General features: G+C 39.3%; 1 protein-coding gene across 8 annotated transcripts in view; it reads right to left on the bottom strand.

Moving 5' to 3' along the window:
- TMTC2 (transmembrane O-mannosyltransferase targeting cadherins 2) overlaps window positions 1-17885 on the bottom strand; it is a 452640-nt gene that overhangs the window by 216618 nt on the left and 218137 nt on the right. The window lies entirely within an intron of this gene.

The raw sequence follows: 17885 nt of genomic DNA, 5'->3' as shown, positions 1-17885 counted from the left end.
CCCAGGTTAGTTTCCTACTCTAAGTCACTAAAGGAACTTTGATACAGAAACATTAAATGAAATGTCTGAAACCTTAGCCCTGTTATCAATTAGATTTGGGTACCCCCAAGTAAATTACTTAACTCTTCTACTTCCTATTTCATAGTAAAAGCAATAATTTAGTAAATAAGTAATGTGGGACAAACCCTGGGCTAGGTATGCTATGCACACCCACAAGGTGGTATAGATCTAACACTCACTCTATAGATGATAACACTCTTAAGGAAAATGATAACAGCTATAAATGGCTTGAGTTATAATCGGTACCCACATCTACCTTATTGCAAAGTTTGGAACCTTTAACCATGCTGTTTCTCCTTAAGCATCCTGCCTCTCTTAGTTTCTCATCTGTAAAAGAATTGTAAGGCCAGGTGCAGTGGCTCATACCTGTAATGCCAGCACTTTGGGAAGCCAAGGCGGGTGGATCACCTGAGGTTGGGAGTTCGAGACCAGACTGACAAACATGAAGAAAGCCCGTCTCTACTAAAAATACAAAATTAGCCAGGCACAGTGGCACATGCCTGTAATCCCAGCTACTCAGGAGGCTGATGCAGGAGAATTGTTTGAACCTGGGTGGCAGAGGCTGCAGTAAGCCAAGATTGTACCATTGCACACTAGCCTGGGCAACAAGAACAAAATTTCGTCAAAAAAAAAAAAGTTGTAACAAATCCTGGGTCACTGAAGATTAAATTAACATAGATGCGTAACTCCCATTATGAAAAAAGTATATTTCAATAATAGATTATTATATACTAAAAGCATAACCAATTCAATATACACTTTTATAGCACATCTGGCCCTATTCATTATATATGGTCATGCTATTGAGAACTACTTTGCCAACCAAATCCAGGACAACAAAAACACAAGTAAAAGCAGTATTAAATACTCTAGAGGCCAACTTTAAGATTTAAAAAATAATAAAAATCCTTAAGATTGCATTGTATGGCCGGGCGTGGCAGCTCATGCCTATAATCACAGCACTTTGGAGGCCGAGGCAGGTGAATCACGAGTCCAAGAGATGGAGACCATCCTGGTCAACAAGGTGAAACCCCGTCTCTACTAAGAATACAAAAATTAGCTGGGCCTGGTGGTGTGTGCCTGTAGTCCCAGCTACTCAGGAGGCTGAGGCAGGAGAATTGCTTGAACCCAGAAGGCAGAGGTTGCGGTGAGCCAAGATCATGCCATTGCACTCCAGCCTGGGTAACAACAGCGAAATTCCATCTCAAAAAAAAAAAAAAGATTGCATTTTATTTTAAAAATCTGCTTCTAAGTTATAAATATAGTACATCTCAAATATAGTACATCGGGGACAATATTCCAAGTGTTAAATTCTATATGTTAATTTTTGGCAATCACTGTGATCAATGCAATAGCTAGTGTTGAACAGGGCAAAAGTAAATACTAGAGAAAAGGAGGTATTTAAAAAAAAGTGATGAGTAAAAATGCAAGTAAAATGTGAGTAGAAAAATATTTATATGGTGCTAATGAGGACAATTATTTGTAAATAGCCATGAGATTTCCAAAATGAAATATCAATTATCTTTGCTATATGCAAAATTCTTGGGCAACTATCATTTTAGATCATTTCTTCTGTACTTTCAGTTGATTTAATAACAGAAAATAAAGGGAAGTTAATTTTATTTGCCTTCTTTGCTGGTACAGGACAAGTAGACAAGGATTCTAAAGACAAATACATGTGACCCTTGAACAATGTAGGTTTGAACTGCCTGGTTCTACTTATATGTGGATTTATTTTCAACCAAACACAGACTGAAAATACAGTATTTGTGGGATGTGAAGCCCACGTATACAGAGTACTGACTTTTCCTATATTTGGGTTCTGCAGGGCCAACTGTGGGAATTGAGTATTCAGGGATTTGTTTGTAAGTGTGTGGTCTTGGACCCGATCCTCCACAGATATCAAGGGATGACGGTATTTGAGTATGAGGCATTTTTGAATGAACTGAAAAACATGATGTTGAAACAGAGAATGCTGTTATACATATTAAAGTCCTGAAACTACAATTCAGAAAGTTTTACTTCCAAGTATTGAAAAGAAGCTAGTATACAGAAGGTTAAGTAAGATAAAGAGAAAAAAACAGGAAATATGTCAAAACCAGTGATTAGTGAATATTACCAATTAAAAAATACGACTAGATGTGTGGTCTTAGATATAAATGCATATATTCTATTCATGAGTTTTAAATAATATTGTCAGATTATTTACATGTCAGAATGATTAAAACTCATAGAGAAGCCATATTTTCCTATTAAATAATCAGAACTGGGTCTTAGGTTATGCTTCTTTAAACCCTAATTTTTAACTTAAAACCTCAAAAGTAAATATCCAGTCCAGGCTCAGTGTGAGAATGAGCTGAGAACCAGCAATAGCCAAAACCAAAGTATGATGATGCTCTGACCAAAGCAGCGCACAGCCTCTGGCTCCGGCATCGTGCCACAGAGAACAGAAGCGTGGCGTTAGAAGGACTTCAGTGACTTCATCGACTGTCCTCAAAAGGTATCCCAAAGTCTCTGCGCTAAACTGTAACAGTAAAACAGATTTTAAAATGCTGTACTGTTGCTTCCAAATAATAGTATTTCAAGAACAAAACAAATTTTAAATTTATCACTGTGATTAGAGATAAGAAAAATGCAGACTACATGGGTTTGTATAGTCATAGTAATATGCTAATTTTTTTTTTCTGAGACACAGTTTTGCTCTTGTTACCCAGGCTGGAGTGCAATGGCGCAATCTCGGCTCACCACAACCTCTGCCTCCTGGGTTCAGGCAATTCTCCTGCCTCAGCCTCCTGAGTAGCTGGGATTACAGGCACACGCCACCATGCCCAGGTAATTTTTTGTATTTTTAGTAGAGACAGGGTTTCACCACGTTGACCAGGATGGTCTCGATCTCTTGACCTCATGATCCACCCGCCTTGGCCTCCCAAGCTAATGCTTTCTTATACAAGCACAGAAACTCATTTCTACCTGAAAATTATTTTTAATATTTACATAAATGTGGATATTACCATTCATTCTTCTTCTTCTTTTTTTTTTTTTTTTTTTTGAGACAGCGTCTCCACTCTGTCATCCAGGCTAGAGTGTAAGGGTGTAATCACAGCTCATTACAGCCTCAATTTCTCCAGGCTCAGGTGACCCTCCCACCTCAGCCTCCCAAGTAGCTGCAGCCACAAGTATGCACCACCACACTCAGTTAATTTTTGAATTTTTGCAGATACAGGATTTCACCATGCTACCCAGGCTGCCCTCAAACTCCTGGGCTCAAGTGATCCACCCATCTCTGCCCCTTAAAGTGCTAGAATTACAGGCATAAGCCAAGGCACCCAACCACCATTCATTCTTAATCACAATTGCAAAAGTAACATGATGTCATTATCCATGAAAAATATTCAGATTATTCAACACCAGTAGTGCAAGCCATCAAAACTTGTTTGTAAATCTCAAGGAGCTTAAGTCAACTGATTTAGTGAAAAAGGAAAACATCTCAAAATATTTTAGACTTTGTGATCTTTGCTGGTATTCTCATGAAATACAAGTTGAGATATTTACTCTCTTATCCTAAACAAGGAGAGGTAAGAAGAGCAGAAAAAAAAATTATATTTGTTTATGACATAAAGTTCCTACACAGAGCCCCAAACATTACACAAATGTAAGTTTCCTCTGCTATTCCAGGCATCTTAAGAAGAAAATGCCGTGCTTTGACATCTGGGTAATCTGTTCTTGTCAAAACTTGACTCTGAGCTGATACATTACACTTCTAACCCAGTTCCTTCTTTCTACACTTAAACTGTCTAAAGAGAAATTTTTCATAATTAATACGTATGCTTAAAGTGCTTCCAAAAAAGATAATAATGCTGATATTTTAATATCTTAATTTGGTGTTTTGCACAAAGAAACTGAATCATACTGTTTAAGATCACTGAACGAATGGGTTGAGAGGCAGCTGGTATTATTGGGAATTAGAATCCTTAAATAGAAGACACAATAAACCTCCAATATATTTCTGCTTTCAGAAAGATGTTTTTTGTTGTTGTTGTTCTAAATTTGTTTCTCCGTAGTATGTAGCCAAATGTGAGTAAGGGCTGGGTGAGGTGGCTCACACCTACTGGCACTTAGGGAGGCCTAGGCGAGCAGATCACTTGAGAACAGGAGTTTGGGACCAGCCTAGCCAACGTGGCAAAACCCTTTCTCTACTAAAAATACAAAAATTAGCCAGGCAGGCATGGTTAATTACAGGTGCACACCTGTAACTCCAGCTACTGGGAAGGCTGAGGTAAGAGAATCACTTGCACCAGGAGGTGGAGGTTGTAGTGAGCTGAGATCGTGCCAGTGTACTCCAACCAGCCTGGGCAACAAAGCAAAATGCCATCTCAAAAAGAGAAAAAAGAAGAAAAAGAACAAAATAAATTTGAGAATGGCTTATACTTAGAAGACAATATTACCACTTTAAAAAAAGAATGTCTAATATGTTTGATCATTATTTCATTTTTAGCAAGCACTTGATATTTATGTCCCTTCTAGGTCCCCTTGGATGACAATGTTAAAATCGCAAGGAAATTTACACTGAAAGGCGAAGGTCAAATGATGACACCAGAGTGCTGTGAAGGGAAGAGTGGTCCCTTTATATGATATGGGGGGGCGGGAGTAGGAGGAGTGCTGGGCAGAGGGCATGGTTCCTGGCTAGGGCTCCACCCCACAGACCTAGGTGAGGACAGGCACTCCTGCTTTTGTGCCCAAATGCTGCATTTTCCAAGACTACTGTGGCCCCCTATGCCCAGACCATGTGCCTATAAAAACCCGAGACCCTAGCGGGCAGACACATAGAAGCTGCTGGATGGTGAGAGGAACACATCTGCAGAAGATGACAAGCGGCTGGACATCCAGAGGACATTGAGGGGACACAGTATGGAAAAGCACACTGACAGGCAGTGGCACACTGGCAGGCCATCCACCAGCCTAACAAGGCAGGGTTTGGCCCAAGAATCAGAGGAAAGCCCAGGCCTCTTAGCAGCCTGGCTCCGGGGGAAACCATCTCCCTTTTGGTAACCCCAATCTGCTGAGAGCTATTTCTCAAACCTTGTTGCCTGGTGCAGTGGCTCACGACTGTAATCCCACCACTTTGAAAGGCAGAGGCAGGCAGATCACAAGGTCAAGAGATCGAGACCATCCTTGCTGACATGGTAAAACCCCGTCTCTACTAAAAGTACAAAAATTAGCTGGGTGTGATAGTGCAGGCCTGTAGTCACAGCTACTCGGGAGGCTAAGGCAGGAGAATGAATCGCTTGAACGCGGGAGGCGGAGATTGTAGTGAGCCGAGATTGCCGTGACTGCACTCCAGCCTGGGCAAGAGAGTGAGACTCCATCTCAAAACCATACAAACAAAACAAAACAAAAACCTCACAAACTTTGCACTCATTCTTGAAGCCGACATGTACTCCAATGCTTCTGATACACCAAATTAAGAAACCCTGGGAGATAGAAATCCCTCTGTCTTTGTGATAAGGAAGGGGGTCTAACTGAGCTAACACAAGTCGCCTACATATGGCTCAACTAACATGACCCTGTTAACATGACCACTGGGGGTTCAGGAGCTGTAAACATTCACCCCTAGACACTGCCTTGGGGTTGGAGCCTCACAGCCTGCCTGTCTATATGTTCCTGTAGAGGTTTGAGCAGCTGGGCACTGAAGACGTGAGCCACACCCCATCACATGCCCTTCGAGGGGACAGGGGAACTTTTCCCATTTCAATAAGATTTCTACTTTAATGCCCAGGTGCATATAAATTAAAATAAAGCTCATACTTCCTCTACATCAAACCCTTTTACAATAATTATATGACCTAAACATCTCAAATTTTTCTATAATTCCTTGACACTTATCTGGAATTTTCTTTAAAATCTATAATCACCAGAAATAGGCACAGTGCGTGATAAGGCTGAAACTAAGACATATTGCATTTGTCCTCCTGAAAGTCTGCTCTTTAACATTATCAGTGATTGTATTTAAACTACAGAAAGAAAGGAACATATTTCATTCTGCTTTAGAGGATTCAAATATCTGTAATCTGATTCTGCACATGACAGTGCTTTCATACATATTTTTAGCTTCCTTTAACTTTTCTTTTGCTGAAAAGGAATTAAACATTTCAAAAATAGTGGCTCTGATCTTAACTCTATTCTCAAATAGAACTTCTAATGTAGCTAATCATTCCTTAATAGGTGTTAGATTTGAAGATATCTCTTAGGTCTCTTTTCCTGACAGTATAGTGAAACTCCATGCTCAGAGAATCACAACTTGTACAGAACCAATAAAAATGCCACATTAAAAATAAAAATATTTGTAAGTGAATGTATTTATTGCCTGGAAAGTAAGGGCAATCCTGAAGTCTAAAAACTTCATGAATTACAGGACTCCAGAAAGATAAACTAGTCATGAAGATGGTATTCACACTGCATACACTATAATGGTCAAACTGATAAACCTGGGTTTGTGCTTTACTGAACTTCAAGCAGGAGGCCAGACTGCAGAAGCCACATAAACTGTGACTCGCCTGAAAGAAGACAGCCCTTGTAGGTTAACTAGCAACAAACAAATTTTTAAAACTTAGAGAATGGGCTGGGTGCAATGGCTCACGCCTGTAATCCAAGCACTGTGGGAGGCCGAGGTGGGTGGATCACCTGAGGTCAGGGGTTCAGGACCAGCCTGGCCAACATAGTGAAACCCATCTTTCATAAAAAATAAAAAAAATAGTCGGGTGTGGTGGCGCATGCCTGTAGTCCCAGCTACTAGGCAGGCTAAGGCAGGAGAATTCCTTAAACCCAGGAGGCGGAGGTTGCAAGATTGTGTCACTGCACTCCAGCCTGGGTGACAGAGCAACAGAGTGAGATTCCATCAAAAGCAAGCAAGCAAACAACAAACAAAACCTTTAGAGAATGAAAAGATGGGTGAACTGTCTGCCTGGCATATTTGGACTAAGAGGAAGTAGGAAAAAATATTCCTTGGGCATTCTTAGGCATTGGTTCACCTTCATGAAGTTTGGGGCAATACTATCTGTTGCCTAAAGAGTATCCAAGCAAAAATGGTTTTTAAACTACAACTGTAGCAGAGATTTTAAAAGGGATATCACAAGAATATTATGTGTAACATTGTCTCTATACTAAATATAAAGTCCTAGTTAAATTGAACCAAACCCAGAGAAAAAAAGTTACTAAAACTGATCTAAAAGCAAATTTGGTTCTTTCCAAAACTAGGAAAGAAATTAAATCAATAAAAAAAAAGCCATCTATAACCAAATATTATGCCTACCTAGTTTTGCAGGTAAATTCTACCTAATTTAGAAGAAAAAAATAATTCTAATTTTACATAAAATCTTTGAGGGAACAAAAAAGAAGTAATGCTCCTAACCTGATTCTATAAAGATCAATTGGTTTTAAAACCAGACTATGACACAAGAGAGAAACTAACTCAGAAATACAGATGAAAAACAAATTTAAAAGAAAATGGAAATGATAATACATTATAAGCAATTCCTGGGCTTAATCTAGGAATGCAAAATAGGTTAAACATTAGAAAATCTATTAATACAAAAGTGCGTGAAGGATATGAACAGACACTTTACAAAAGCAGACATACATGAGGCCAAATAAACGTGAAAAAATGCTCATCATCACTGGTCATTAGAGAAATGCAAATCAAAACCACAATGAGATACCATCTCATACCAGTTAGAATGGCAATCATTAAAAAATCTGGAGACAATAGATGCTGGAGAGGATGTGGAGAAATAGGAACACTTTTACAAGCGAGAGTGCAAATTAGTGCAACCATTGGGGAAGACAGTGTGACAATTCCTCAAGGACCTAGAAATAGAAATACCGTTTGACCCAGCAATCCCAACGCCCAAAGAATTATAAATTGTTCTATTATAAAGACACATGCACTTGTATGTTCATTTTGACACTGTTTACAATAGCAAAGACCTGGCACCAACCCAAATGTCCATCAACGATAGACTGGATAAAGAAAATGTGGCACATAAACACCATGGAATACTATGCAGCCATAAAAAACTATGAGTTTGTGTCCTTCATAGGGACATGAATGAATCTGGAAACCATCATTCTCAGCAAACTGACACAAGGACAGAAAACCAAACACTGCATGTTCTCACTCATAGGCAGGTGTTGAACAATTAGAACATGTGGACAAGGGAGGGGAGCATCACACACTGTGGTCAGTAGGGGGGGTTAGGGGAGGGACAGCGGGGGGTGGGGAGGGTGGGGAGGGTAAGGAGGGATAACAAGGGGAGAAATACCAGATATAGGTGATGGGGGAATGAAGGCAGCAACCCGCCCTGCCATGTATGTACCTATGCAACAATCCTGCATGATCTACACATGTACCCCAGAAGCTAAAATACAATTAAAAAAAAATTAAAGAAAATCTACTAACCCCATCTCTACTAAAAATACAAAAATTTAGCTGGGCATGGTGGCGCGTGCCTGTAGTCCCAGCTACTCGGGAGGCTGAGGCAGGAGAATTGCCTGAACCCAGGAGGCAGAGGCTGTGGTGAGCTGAGATCGCGCCATTGCACTCCAGCCTGGGTAACAAGAGCAAAACTCCGTCTCAAAAAAAAAAAAGAAAATCTACTAATATAATTCATCAAACTAAGAGACTAAGGGAGGGAAACCAATCATCATCAGTATTAATTCATAAATAAGTTCTTAAACTAGAAATGAGGAAAACTACTGATAAAAGTTATCTATAGAAAAATCTATAAATACATCTAATGTGAAAAAAATCAAAAACTTTTTTAAACAAGTATAAAAAATTTAAAAAAAATTTGTTTAACATTGCAATGGGGAATCCAGCACATAAGACAAGAAAAGAAATAAAAGAGAGAAATGAAACTGTGAAAAAGGAGAAGTATAGGGAAAAGTCCTCAAAGACACTGGAAATATTCCTTTAATAAGCTACAAAATACATATTTTAATAGTATTCCTTAAACTATACAAATATGATGTAAAGGCATACTTATATATGAATGGTATATTTCATATATATTTAATAAAAGCAAAGACATGTTAGGGCATTTTTAAGAAACATAATACTATGGAAATCAGAAAAAAATTAACTTCATGCTTAATCCTATGCTAGTCTCAATTTTTTTTAGCATATAAGCCCTGATAAACATAATCTAAGGCAACTCTAATTTTAAGGTTTGAAGGTTTTCAAAAGCCCATAAATATTCTAAAAGTCTTGTGGGTAATTTCAAAATCTTAGATTTGGCAACATGGCACCCACTTCATCTATATCATAGAATCATTTGCATTGAGTATATTGTGGTCTGGATTTTTTTTTTACACCCACAAAAACTGAACTTGGAATCATTAGAGCAGGACAACAGAAAAAAAATTTATGTGTTAATTCATTTTTTTTTTTTTTTTTTTAGACGGAATCTTGCTCTGTATCCCAGGCTGGAGTGCAGTGGCACAATCGTGGCTCACTGTAACCTCTGCCTGCCAGGTTCAAGCAATTCTCCTGCCTCAGCCTCCTGAGCAGCTGTGACTAAAGGTGCAAACCACCATGTCCGGCTAATTTTTTGTATTTTTAGTAGAGATGGGGTTTAACCATGCTGGCCAGGCTGGTCTCAAACTCCTGACCTCGTGATCCACCTGCCTAGACCTCCAAAAGTGCTGGATTTACAGGTGTAGCCATGGTGCCCAGCCCCAATTCATTCTTAAAGGCATCTGAACTTCTGTGACTCTCCATCCCAAATGGAAACAACCATACTTGAATTCTTCGAGATTGAAATATTTAAAATAGGCCTTAATTTAACAACTGAGTAAAAATGTAAATCTGCTTTTAAAAAATATTTCAGTCTAGTTCAGCCAATGAGATGTCTTCATTTCATTCTTGCCAGCCCCATTGTTTACCTATTTTTTTCTACTCATATAGAAGAGGTGGACTGAAAAGATAAAACACAGAATTTCTTCATGAATACTAGATTTAACTTCCTGCTATTTATCTCTCAATCAGCCTTTATTGGTGAGTTGCTTTTAGCAGGTTCTCCTACCAGGGCTCGCTGGTAAAAATGAAAATCTGTGTTTTACAGCACAACTCAGGCCAGTCAGTTTTAAGAAAATACTACAGTGCCCTTCTTGATTTAACTGGCAAATTTCATGTTTTATGAAAATCTGAACCTCTGTTGAAAAATTTGTATCTTCCTTTGGACATACCATGACAAATTATTGGAGAAATATAATAATAGAATTTATGACACCATTTCAAAGGTAGCTGGTTAACTGAAACTCATCATAAAGACACTCAATTAGAGGTTTAAAGAAAAGCTCATACCATAAAATATGCAATGAAATAGTCAATTTTTACATGGCTTAGAGGCTTAGGATTCACTTAAATTGTGTTATTTCCTAAATGATATTCCTACAACATACTTGTTTCTTAAAATTTGATGCCATGTTAAATTGAAATAGAACCACCAATTTTGCAGCAATCTACAAAGGAAAAAAAAAATTGTCAAACACTACAAAACTGAAACAATTTTGACTGTTTTTCTATATTTAAAACATCATGTTTGTCATTTGCATTGGGGGAGTGAATGCAGACTGCTTGGATAATCACCTTGAAAGTTTCAAATATGTGTATCATTTCACATACATCTTTTATATTTATCAGTTCACATATTTACATCAAAAATGGGCATTGAAAACAACCGTTAGCTCTTAAGTTTTCCCAGATTCACTCTTAATTGGTTGTTTTTTTGTTGTTGTTTTGTTTTGAGACAGACTCTCGCTCTGTGGCCAGGCTGGAGTGCAGTGGCACAATCTCAGCTCACTGCAACTTGCACCTCCCAGGTTCAAGGGATTCCCTTGCCTCAGCCTCTCAAGTAGCTGGGATTACAGGCAAGCACAACCATGCCCAGCTAATTTTTTGCATTTTAGTAGAGACAGGGTTTCACCACACTGGCCAGGATGGTCTTGATCTCCTGACCTCCTGATCTGCCCGCCTCGGCCTCCCAAAGTGCTGGGATTACAGGTGTAAGCCTCCATGCCTGGCCCAACTGTTCTTAACTGTTTAAGAAATTGCTTTCAAATAATTAACCACCACAGTCATGATTTTTAAATCAAATTGACATAGAGTTAATAAACCATTCTCACAATCTATTTGATTTAGAATCTATAACTTAATTTTAAAATGCCTTTTAGCAAACCAGATGTGCTGCCATATATGCTACAATTCTTTTATGTTTATGTGCTCACTGATCTGCTTATCTATAACTCTGTTAGCCTGGGGTTGCGATGTTAATTAATAAGGATTTTAGGGAAGAGAGGTGACCAGTTTGAGATGCTGGCACATCGTCCAGGTGGAAAAGTTCCTTGTAGGTAGGGGGTCACAGAGAACATAACATAGAAATTCAATTGTGTATTGACCTTCTACTGTATACCAAGCAATGTTCTAGATACTATAGAGAAGGGAAAATAAAACTTCAAGAATTCATTAGTTTAGGGAGAAGGCAAAATCGTAGAAGAGAGAAAGCTGTGGGAAATGAGAGAAAGATAGTCAAAATCATGCAGAGCCTTAAAAGCCGTGATAACAGAGATCAATGGTGCCAAACTCTACAGAAACTAGAGGCACATGGGGATTTAGAAAGGCCAGAGCAAAAAGGGTGATCACACATTTAACTGCTTTGTAATGAATCAAGAAATGCTTTCTTTAAGCAAATACTACTCAATATGGCTTAAAAAGTGAGTTGCTTTAAAGGGGGACAGGGGTGGGTGGGTGCGAATGCAGTGGCTCACACCTGTAATCCCAGCACTTTGGGAGGTTGAGGCACGCAGATCACCTCAGGTTGGGAGTTTGAGATCAGCCTGAACAACATGGAGAAACCCTATCTCTACTAAAAAAAAACAAATTAGCCAGGCATGGTGGTGCATGCCTGTAATCTCAGCTACTCGATAGGGTAAGGCAGGAGAATCGCTTGAACCCAGGAGGTGGAGGTTGCAGTGAGCCGATATCATACTACTGTACTCCAGCCTGGGTAACAAGAGCATAATTCTGTCTCAAAAAAAAAGCAGGGGTGTACTGGGGGAGACCCTTTCAAATATAATGTGGCTTGCTCATTAAGGCAGTCATCAGAGAACATTTTTTTTTCCCTAAAAACAAAAATGCAAAGAGTCATTGTGAAATCAGCAAACTACAGTAATCAACTAGGTCTAGTATTTTCCTCACATTATCAACCATATAATGAGAAAGGACTTGTGGTTTACATAGTCCAAATCAGCTATCATTTCTCCACTATCCAGATTTAAACCATAAATTAGCAGCACAGTCACTATGACAGGGTTTACTCATCATCATTTGCATCCAATCAGTTAATGACTGGCAGCTGTCTACAGGACCCATTACTGAAGGCAGCAGTCTAATGCATACTGCTTCATGAGGCTGAAAATCATACCCTGTTAAAGCACATGCTAGACTAAGTATTCCGAAATTTGCAAAGGCTTTCAAAGGAAGAAAAAAAAATCCTAACTCCATCTGTAATCTCAGAAAATCGTACAGAAGACTGGGTTTCTAATCTTTTACTTAGGTTCAAATAATGTAACAGATTACAAAAATCTGCCTTAAGGAAGATTATTGCAAGGTTCATAATTGCTAAGAAAGTAACTGCAGTCAGAATTTTTATTAACATCTTATAAACAGAAAAAAAAATAAGAAAACTGGATTGGAAGAGTTTTGCCTTGTATCAAAATGGAAGCATATGTCACATACAGATGCAGTCACACAATCTAAAACTAACTCCACTCCCAATTCTACCTGTCATTATAAAGCATCCCTCACACTACCTGGCATATCAAAGGCATAATATTTCACACTTTTGCCTTATTTCATGCAAGTACATTCTATCTGTAAATAGATCATGAACACCTTAAAGCGAATGACCCTGACTGTAACAATACTCAAACATATTCATTACTGAATGCCTTTGCTCTACCAGACACAGTCCTCATTGCAGCATATATAACACTTTTTAAAATGTAAAAATCTCTACCTTCTTGTGTTATACATTCTAGTGTATGCTGACAAGACATTCACACAATGAACATGTAATTATAGAAAATATAGTATGTCAAATAGTGATAATTGCTAAGAGAAAAATGAAGCATGGAAAGAGGATAGGGAATGCTCGATAAGACAGAGGTGGAGCGGTGTATATAATTTATAGCAGGGCGGTCAATTTTACATAAAGCACCTTGCTTATAATGCAACAGCTGATCAGAGACTTAAAGGAAGTGAGGAAGATCACAGAATAACCAGGAAAACACATTGCAGGAGGAAACAATGACAAGGGTAAAAGCTCTGCGGCGGCCAGGCACAGTGGCTCACGTCTGTAATCCCAGCACTTTGGGAGGCTGAGGCGGGCAGATCACCTAAGGTTGGGAGTTCGAGACCAGCCTGACGAACATGGAACAACTCTATCTCTACTAAAAATACAAAAATTAGCCAGCTGTGGTAGCACATGCCTGTAATCCCAGCTACTCAGGAGGCAGAGGCAGGAGAATCCCTTGAACCAGAGAGGCAGAGGTGGCAGTGAGCTGAGATCGTACCATTGCACTCCAGCCTGGGCAACAAGAGTTGCTCAGAGACAAAATTTGAAACTTTGTCTCAAAATAAAAAAAAAAAGGGAAGGGGGGCTCTGCGTCAGGAGCTTCCCTGGCATATAAAAGGTACATCAAAGGGCCAGCAGGGCTGGAGTGGAGTAAGGGAAGGAAACACTGGTGAATATAGATGGGATCCTGTCTGAGACTGTGTATATCTATATCTATCTATCTATAATCTATCTATCTATCTAGAGTTGTGCAAGCACAGAACTGTTCTAATTTTATTTATTTTTATGTTTTCAACTTTTATTTTAGATTCTAATGCTCTAAGTGCAGGTTTATTACAAAGGCATATTACACGATGCTGAGGCCTGGAGCACAACTGAACCCATCACCCAGGATGTAAGCATAGTACTCAACAAATAGTTTTTGAACTCTTGGCTCCCTCCCACCCTCCCCCTCTAACATGATTTCAATTAGAGAGAAACAGGGAGCCAGAGAATAACTGGGGAGAGTGGAACGCCATGCCCTGATTTGTGTTTCCAAAAGGTCACCAAGGCTGCTGGTTAAGCATAGACTTTGAAGGTGAAAAGAAGCAGTGGTTCAGCTCAGACATTAAAGAATGTGAAGTTGTCACTCACATCATTACAAACAAAAAAGCTAAACAGACTGAAAATCAATAACTTGTCTTGGAATCATCAGTGAACTGGGGTCGCAGGGCCAATCACCACCGTGAAATCTAGAGAAAGACAAATCCAAAGACACAGCAGAGGAGAGCTTACCTGGAGCAGAAGCTGCTGGAGACAGAAACCATTAGAAACAATTGACTAGTCACTTTGACAAGTTGCTGAAGGCTAAGCACGAACTAGCTTTTGAATCAGAAACTCCTGAGGGTGGCAGTCTTAGGGGACTTGCACACTTTTGGAGGTTTTGCCCCCTGGGACCCGAACAGAGTCTCATTGGGAAGAGCCAAGAAAGATGTTCCTCTGACTCTGGCAGTAGAAGAATAAACCTTATGAAATATACTACCCAGAGCATTGGTCATGACAAATGCCACTTGCTCCATAAAAGAAATATCTTAGCCTTGTCCCAGAGCTGAGCGGGAAAGCCATTCCTTTCAACTCAGCCTCTTCTAGCCTTCCTGTCTCAACTGGAGTGAGACACAAGGAAAGATAAACACTTGTGGCCAGGCGAGGTGGCTCATGCCTGTAATCACAGCACTTTGGGAGGCTGAGGAGGGCAGGTCACCTGAGGTCGGAAGTTGGAGACCAGCCTGTCCAACGTGGAGAAACCCTGTCTCTATTAAAAATACACACACACAAAAAAAATTAGCTGGGCATGGTGGTGCATGCCTGTAATTCCAGCTAATTGGGAAGTTGAGGCAGGAGAATTGATTGAACCTGGGAGGCGGAGGTTGCAGTGAGCTGAGATCATGCCATTGCACCCCAGCCGGGGCAACAGAAGGGAAAATCCATCTCAAAAAAAAAAAAAAAAGAAAAGAAACACTTGTGAAGATTTTGTCATAAAATAATAGAATATATTTCCTTCCCCACACCAACAGAGCTGCAGTATAGTAATAGTTGATTACAGCTGAAATAGATGCAAAACAAACTGAGTCCTCGGGAAAGCCCAACAAACACTGCAAAGACCAAAACCAAGGCCACCAGAGGAACGTGACATCACTGTCAACCACAGCTATGGCAAAATACAGTCCAACTCCTAACCAGATTCACATGAAATCTCACAATAAAACCAGTTCACCTCATTTCTTATTACCCAATACATCATGTCTGAGTTGAAGCATAAAAAGTACAACATGCTAAAAGGCAAGAAACACAAGCTGGGAGGTGAGACGAGAGTCTTTTTACTAATATTCCAGATAAAAGATGGTGGTGGCCTGGGCCCTGATGCCCACAGTGATGGTGTAAAAGGTGGTAAAGCTCTGGATGCATTTTTACAAAAAGGGCATAGAGGATCTCCTGATGGAATGGATGTGGGCTGCTGTGAAGCAAAGAGGAGGCAGGGATGACTTCAGAATTCTTGGCCAGAGCTGCTAGGAAAACAGAGATTCCATCAACTGAGATGGACTGAGATGGTAAAGCCCACAAGCAAAGCAGTTGACTGGGCCATGGGTAGGTGGTGGGTTTGGGGAATTCAGTGTTTGATGTCTGAAAGAACTTATCATGGCAGTGGCCAGTTGTACATTTATTTAGCTAATAATATCTTGGGGTGCTGAAATTCTGCAGCACTTCTCAAGTATTAGAATGAACACCTGAAAATGTTGGAAACCCAGGACATGTTTAATAATTGTTTTACTTAGTGAACGGAAAAATAAAAAAAATGATCAAACATTCTAACTATGTACCAAAATATCTTCTTTAGAATCATTAACTGTCGGGAAAAATAGCAGCTAATGCTGGAAAATACCTAAGAGTTTACAAAATGTTTTCAGGTATTCTGACTGTTACTTATACCCTAGTATCTGAGTATCTGGCCTCTCCTTTTTGCACTGTAATAAAATTTGGCTGGATATGTGTCTTCTCAGAATAAAGATAACATTTCCCAGCCTTCCTTGTAGGTAGGTGTGCCCAGTGGTCTGAGAGCAAGCATGATGTATGCAATTTCTGCAATATGCTCTAAGACTGAGTATACCCACCATTTGCCCTTTCTCCCTCCCTTCCTGTCAGCTGAAGTGCTGATGTGATAATGAGCCATCTTGGACCATAAGGACAGGGTGACACCACTGAGATGGCAAGGGAATAAAAGAGAAAGAGCTTGGATCCTGAAAACCCATGGCGCCACCTTATCAGCTCTGTGTTTGCACATACTTAGATTAAAAGAAAGAATAAAGCTTCTATCTTACTTAAACCACTGTTGTCCTGGCTTTTTCTAATAGTAATTTAGCCTAAAACTTAAAATATGCCAAGAATTTTTGTCTTTAATTCTTAACTATATATCTGTTTTAAACAGCAGGAAAATACATTGGCAACATAGGCTTGTTTTATAGCCTTACATATACTAGTGCAGCAAAACTGGCTGGTAAGTATTCTGCAAAAACTAATTGTAACAATTTTTATAGCAAGATTTGGGTCCAGGCATTCAATAAACTGTGCAGTACTTACTACCTAGAAAAAGCCACATGGTAATGATTTTTCACAAAGAATTGAGAAATTACATGCTATACAGTAGCTCAACTTTAAGCTTCCAACTTCCTATTAAAGTCCCTGCAATTTATTAAGCAGTGTAAGTGCCAGCAATTAGTTCCTTAGCTTAAAGAAACTGTGTAGTTGTTCACTAAATTCTTGACTTAATTTGTGCTCATCAGACAAGCATGACAAAGTAGCTTTTGGGGTATCTAGATCTTTAGACATATATCCTAATACCTATTAGCAGGCCATTTTCATATTCTGGAACAGTTTTACACCTTCTTTTAATCCTGATATAGAATTGTATTGAGAAGAGTAGAAGGATATCAGTTCAAATGCTATATAAGCAAACATAATTTAAGAGTAAAAATAGGCCAGAGGCGGTGGCTCACTCCTGTAATCCCAACACTTGAGGAGCATGAGGTGGGCAGATCACCTAAGGTTAGGAGGTTGAGACCAGCCTGGCTAACATGGTGAAACCCCGTCTCTACTAAAAATACAAAAATTAGCCAGGTGTGGTGGTGGGTACCTGTAATCTTAGCTACTCGGGAGGCTGAGGCAGGAAAATCACTTGAACCCAGGAGGCAGAGGTTGTAGTGAGTCAAGATCATGCCATTGCACCCCAGCCTGGGCGCTACAACAAGACTACTCCCTCAGAAAAAAAAAGAGAGAGAGAATAAAAATGGCTTATAAAGAACAAAACTCTTTAGCACTATTTACTATGATATATTTCTGCACTAAAAACTTACATCTATTTTTATTTAATTGTCTTCTAGCTTCCAATACATTTAATTGCCTAAACTAGAGTAATCCATTGTCACAGCTTTTGACTTTTCTTTTATTTCAAAGGAAACTACTTTCTACGCTAGCTATCGATTCTCAGATTTGCTCAGATAATTTTCTAAATCAAAAGCAATCATGAATGGTATAATCAAAGCTCTCATTATACAGTGAAAAGTTTATTTTTCTAAGTGACTTAAAAATTCAAGTAAAAACTTGTTAACTGCTTTGCAAAATTCAGATAATTCAGCCTCTGCACTGCCGAAGGTGACTCAC

Source organism: Callithrix jacchus, chromosome 9 (genome assembly GCF_049354715.1).
Source record: "Callithrix jacchus isolate 240 chromosome 9, calJac240_pri, whole genome shotgun sequence".
NCBI lineage: Eukaryota > Metazoa > Chordata > Mammalia > Primates > Cebidae > Callithrix > Callithrix jacchus.
The sequence above is the reverse complement of the archived record's forward strand: the minus strand, read 5'-3'. Positions and strand labels throughout refer to the sequence as shown.